Source organism: Lissotriton helveticus, chromosome 4_2, assembly GCF_964261635.1.
Source record: "Lissotriton helveticus chromosome 4_2, aLisHel1.1, whole genome shotgun sequence".
Lineage (NCBI taxonomy): Eukaryota > Metazoa > Chordata > Amphibia > Caudata > Salamandridae > Lissotriton > Lissotriton helveticus.
The window spans coordinates 47,259,937-47,266,090 of record NC_136064.1 but is presented as its reverse complement, the minus strand read 5'-3'; the positions used below and the strand labels follow the sequence as shown (position 1 = coordinate 47,266,090).

The 6,154-nt window shown below is 39.0% G+C and overlaps 1 long non-coding RNA gene across 1 annotated transcript; it reads left to right on the top strand.

Moving 5' to 3' along the window:
- The first annotated feature begins 2,102 nt into the window (after window positions 1–2,102).
- On the top strand, window positions 2,103–3,137 carry LOC144752030 (uncharacterized). Its single transcript, XR_013594006.1, has 5 exons — window positions 2,103–2,174; window positions 2,281–2,367; window positions 2,470–2,563; window positions 2,651–2,705; window positions 2,827–3,137. It is a non-coding gene; the product is annotated as an uncharacterized LOC144752030 (long non-coding RNA).
- Window positions 3,138–6,154: the final 3,017 nt, after the last annotated feature.

The window sequence follows — 6,154 nt, the reverse complement described above, 5'->3', positions numbered from 1 at the left end:
TGATTCCTACGTCTACACACACATTCACTCATTCACCCATACAATCACTCATAAATACAGTCACTCATTATTACAACACTATCATATGCACTCATACACCTAGTCAGTCCTGTGAAGAATCAATCACACTTCGATTTCCTCATCTATACAGTTAAACACAGAACACCATACTTTTCACACATAAACTAACACATACTTACTCTCTTATACAATCACTGATACAAGTACACATTGCACTTCACACACCTCCCAGCCAGCCACACACACACTCAGTCTTCCATACATCCACTCATTCTTCAATATGTAAAACATATTTAAACTTTACAAAAACACACAGACAGACACTAGATGATGTCATCAGTGATGTCACTGACCATGTCATGAATGATGTAATATGTGACATGATCAGCAGTGGATTGCGGGTGCGCGATATATAGTTACTGCAACTAACTATATATGGAATTTCAATGGTTTTGTGTGAGTAAAATAAGGTTTTTTAAATGCTAATTCCTAACTATATATGGTCTATAACCTATGGTTTTTTCAGTGAATTTTCAAGGTTTTGTAAATGCTAATTCCTAACTATATATGGTCTATAACCTATGGTTTTTTCAGTGAATATACATATATATACATATATCATGCTCACCGTCGGTTCTCGGATTCTCCTTCTCCAAAACCACGGACACGGACCACGCTGTAAGTATTTGAGCTTATGTTTTTTCAGTTGCTGCCATTACGCATTTCAGCTCCTCAAGAGCCTTGATCACATGACAACATTGCAGTCCTCTTTTTTTATTTTTAAAGTGACGTAGTGCAAAGTACAAAGGTGAAGGTGAAAGCAGGAGTTGCAAGGGAAAAAATACTTTACAAACAGTTTGTAGACGATTGTTTTTTCTATATTGCTACTTCCTGGCATAATTACTTTTGATTTTTTGTCAATTGGGCTTGGATGCAATTCAACATAACACTTTACTTTGGTTTTGAGTTTGTAACTACAGATATTGACAATAAGTAAGAATAAATATATAAATATATAATTAATTAGCTACATATTGTGCATGTAAAATCTGTTGATGTAAAATTGCATTTTAAAAAATTTAATTAAAATCAAATTAGCAAAATATTTTACATTTGATCAATTCTCATTCCCTGAGAGTGGATATTTGCTAAATAGCGCCATCCCTCTCGCCCGCACTTTTTGGTTGTTGAAAACATTTAAAATCCATATGTACAAATGCGCTGCCTGTATCACATGTTTTGCATTGATGATTTGAATAGACTGATATTCCCTTGTCCAAACCCTGGAATAAAGTGCTAGAAGTGTAAATAAAAATGTAAGTGCAATAGTGCTGTGTGTTTGATAAGAGAAGACAGAACAATTTCTCTCTAATGGTACTATTCACCTAGTTGTGGTACCTGCTCTTGTAGTTAAAACCTTAGTTTTGTTATTATGCCTATGTCTTGCCGATATTAGCTAAATGATTTCCCTGTCCTTCAAAATTTGTGGTTTAAATACCAATTGTTTCCTACTTGTTAATTTCACAAGTGGTTTGTGTTTTTTTCTCGTTGTTTTACATATCCCATTGGTTGACTAAATAACATTTAGATTTTTGTGTTACAGCTGTGAACTTTGATAGTTAAAAGGGTCTCATATGTATACCTTTACATATTAAATACATAAATATATATAAATAACCTAAAATATCCAATGTAAAACATAAAATCCCTTAAAACTGTGGTAACCATTGTCAATTATTGTGTGTAACTTCCTACAGGCAGGTATTTAAATCCTCTGTCGTGTTCAACCCCCCTGGTTGTTTAGAATTCATTTAAAGAATGTACCTGGTTTCTAATTTGCGGAGTTTAGCCTCCCTGTTACCTCCCCTCCTGCTCGGTGGCACTGCGTCAATGAGGAAATATTTTAACTCCTGACCTCTTGAACCATGGAACTCCTTGAAATGCCTGACTACAGGGTATGTGCTGTCCTGATGTGTTATATATAAACTACAACATCCAGAATTCTCCCCGCTACACTATGACCCCGAGCGACCAATGGCAATCCTTGTTATTACTACCTGCCTCAGAACAGCGGACGATGTGTTCCTGGCTCCCGGTTCGCACGGATCCCTCAGTCGCGCTCCGTATTATGCACTCAGAGAGTCGTGATTCAGGTACGCATAGCCCCGCGCTAATTTGTTTCCTACGTCGTCACTCTGTATTTGTTCTCCGCCCGTTTCAAGACACGAATTACATTGGGCTTTCAATAATTTTTTTCAGTCCATGGCACGCCTGCACGGACTTCAGCCCTGCGCCTAAAATAAGTCTACGGAGGATAACGCTGAGCCCCACCAGGCCACATTTGAGGTAAAGAGCTGGCCCCATAAAACCCACGAACTACTAGAGCGTGGTTGGCCCTTCCTGTTAGATAGACCGCCTTTTTAAAGCGATGGTTTTTCTCTTTTGCAGCCACATAATTGATTATTTCTACACACGGCGTTCCGCTGCATTTGTGTTTAAACAGCCTTTCCAGGAGACACGCTCTTACAGAGCCCAATTGCAGGTACTTTTGCTTGTGATATGAACACATCAAATAAGACGATTAGACATGACTTTTAGCAACTAACCTTTAGTCCACCTTTGTTTATAGACCATCTTTCCTTTTCTAAAGAACTTAACAGCTTTGGAAAGTCTTCAACACTCAGGTAGGAAGCTCTGCACATAGTTGGTCGCTTTGTTCTCTCCTTTTTTTTATTTATTTTTTTATTTTATAATATAAAATAATAGTTTTGCCAATTCTAAAAGGAAATATGTTTCCTCTTTCAGATATTCTGTCTGGTCCTGATGAGAATCGGACAAAGGGTCCGGTTCGAAACGCGTCGACCTTGTTTGTTTTGGGTTCTTGTCAAAATAATTGTATATATAAGTGTAAACAAAATGTTATATATTAAATATTTAGAGAAACAGTCTTTTACTCTATGGTATCTTGTACAGTCTTAGGATTAAGTCATTGACTATTCTGTTTCCCATGTTGTCTATTGTGTTACATGTTTGGTTTATTATAAGTTGAAAGGAGTGTAAGTGTGAATGGAAGACGGATGTTTTTCAAGAGTGGATGATTTTTTTGTACATATTGTCTAGTCTATGGAGTGTATGTCTTTTTCCCCAAATTTCTTCTCGTCCTTTGATTATTCTTTATGCATATATATATTGAAAGTTTTTCATTGTGGTTGTGTTGATTTACACATTTTCCATAAAAGAAATAAATAGTGATGGATAAATTCCAATATATGGCTAATAATTGATTGTGTGTTAGCTCTGGAAACAAAAAGGTTCATTTGGAATTACACTCAGTATTGGCATCTTCTTTGTTGATTATATTAATAGACTCTGCTTTACTGTAGATGAGTCAAAGCCCTTGGTCGTTGTTTTGAGCTGATGTGTTATGGCTCTGATGTGTTGTAAAATATGTTTGTGTGCCTGGAGTTTGGCGCTTCTGATAGAGCGCGTGAGGTCACCCAGCCAATAATTTTGCCGCTTCCGGCCCATATATTTCAATTCACCATATACATTGACCGGGCGACTTCACGGGCTGCTACCAATTTGTGTGAATTCCCTACTGTTATTCCTCAGCGTACCCGACTTACCATCCACCGACACGGGTACCTATGACCACAATGGATCAGGGAGCTAGCTGTAAAAGGAAAGGCAGCAAAATACAACTCAAAATGACATTCAATACTTTTGTAAATGACCACGGACAACTGGAAGTTTTAAACTCTTTATCTAAAGTTCGTTCTCAGTAAGCATTAGATTTACAAGAATAAGACAATCAATAATCAAGATAATGAAAAGTACATAACTTTAGAGAAATAAAGTCAGGGTAATCATGGAAATGCTAATATGGGATGCAACAGGAAATGCTATGCATTTAGGGCAAAAGTTCTTTAGACAGTTTAAGTAAGGAGGTTCTAGACCATGTCAGAAAATGACAAACTGCAATGCAAAATATGATTTCTAACAGGTAGGGTAACATGGGAACATATTAAGAAAATATGCAAATGACTTTATGTTTCAATAGTTGCGGCAAAAGCATGGAAAAATCAACATATGCAAAGGTGTGTCTTTATTAAAGCAAAAGACAGAAAATAGAAAGGTGCAAGTTTAAAGAATTTAGAGCAATATTTACCTAGACTGGTGTGGAAACCAAACCCTGGCCAAGGGTCAGTTAAGGACAGGAAACCCTCAAGGAAGGATACCCCTCAATGGACAGCAGGTGCAGAATGGACACCCAGGACAGGACAGGAAACCCTCAGATTAGGAATCAGGACAGGACCTCAGGACAGGACAGGAAACCCTCAGGACAGGACCAGCACCCGCAGTTCGGAAGCAACGCCTGCGCTCCACCCTCTCTGCAGCTATCGATCAAGACCCCGATTGGGTCAGCGAACTCCCAGCAAAGTGCTTCGCCAGCACTTTAAGGTTCAGTAGAACCTTAGTCTATGGTCAATTTTCGGACAGAGTGCTCCGCAGCTCTCTGTATCTTCAGTCACCTATTGAGTGCGTTGGGTCAGTGACAGGTCAGCTAAACCAGACAAGTCGGACAATTTCGCTAGGTGAACCCAGGGTAGATATACTGTTTTGGGGCAGTGTACCACCCCCCAATGTTGCAAAGTGTCAGAATCCCTCAATTTGGATTGGTCCTAAGGTAGGATTTGGGTAACACACCAATCAAAACACACTATTTGGATGCCTAATTTACATCTCTGGGTACCGCCTAGCGAGATTGGGGTTCCCATGAGAAAATTGCGCAGAATACAGGGAAAGAAAACATTTTAGCAACATAATAGAACAATATCGTGATGCTGCAGGGCGAAGATACTGCTTCCCAGGGTGGCTTCTGGTATCAACCTTCTTTGGCAGCAATTCAATGCCATGATGGCTCCTGCCGAGTCTGCGCACAAGTACCCTCCAAGATGGACTCCCCAGCCCAGCACCCCTCCGAATGGAGAATACATGAAAAGTAAGCAAAAACAAATTAATACATAGAAATAACGATATGAAAACACATCATTGGGTTTGTACTTTCAACTTATCACAAAAATATACTTATGCAGTCTAAATGTTAGCTACATGTATACGGGCACAAGAGCAGTGGCACGAGCAGTACCACGTTACTGGCAAAGCTATGTATTACGCATGCGCAACTATTTCCCTCCAAACCTGCAAACACATCAGGACACGTGAGTGTGACTGACGCATGCGCAGACACTTATTTCAAAGCAGCGGCCATTTTATTGACTCAAATTAATAGTGTTAGAAACACACATAGGCAAGCTTCATGGACTTCGTTTAAACATGAAATATAAACGTTAGTAAGACGTACAAATTATTACTGGATTACACACGGGCGAGGTCCATGAATAAAGCACGTCGCGATGCGAAGCTTTGCTTCATCAATCCCCTCTTTGATGATATTTACTATCATCACAAAAATAAATGGAACCAGATGCCAACTTCTCACACTCCATACAACTCTATCTCTTCCAGCAAGCGATTCAATTTCTCTTTCTCATCTTTTGTAGGGTGAGAATTCTTCACCCTTTTGTAGATCTTATTATTTATTTCCTCCAATTCAAGCTCATCCACACTTCGTTTCACTCCTCTGGCATTCACTTGATGCTTTCTGGTGTGTTTACGGCATTTGCAACAGACAAAAATGAAGAATAGGATAAGACCTATAATTCCAATTGGCATCAGTACCTTAAACAATAAGCTTGTACCTAAACTAGCAAGCCAATGACCTACATTTGAGAGACAATCTACCAGTCTCTTCCAGGCACTATCAACCTCGAGTGGTTTGAGTTCCTTTTCCAAATTAGTAATGTTTTTCACATATCTTTTGAGCTGCACACTTTTGTCCGGAATATAAGTGCAACAATGTTGCGACTTCAACATCCGGCAGACTCCGCCCTCTTTTGCTAATAAGGTGTCAAGAGCAAGTCTGTTCTGCAAAACCATTGATCTGATCGCAACCATTTCGGTATTGACCAGCAGAAATCCATGAGCTGTGTCAGTAGACAACACATCTACTATGGTGGACAATTTGCAAATTCTGTGAGTGTTCAGAACCACTCCAAATCCAGGTATCAGT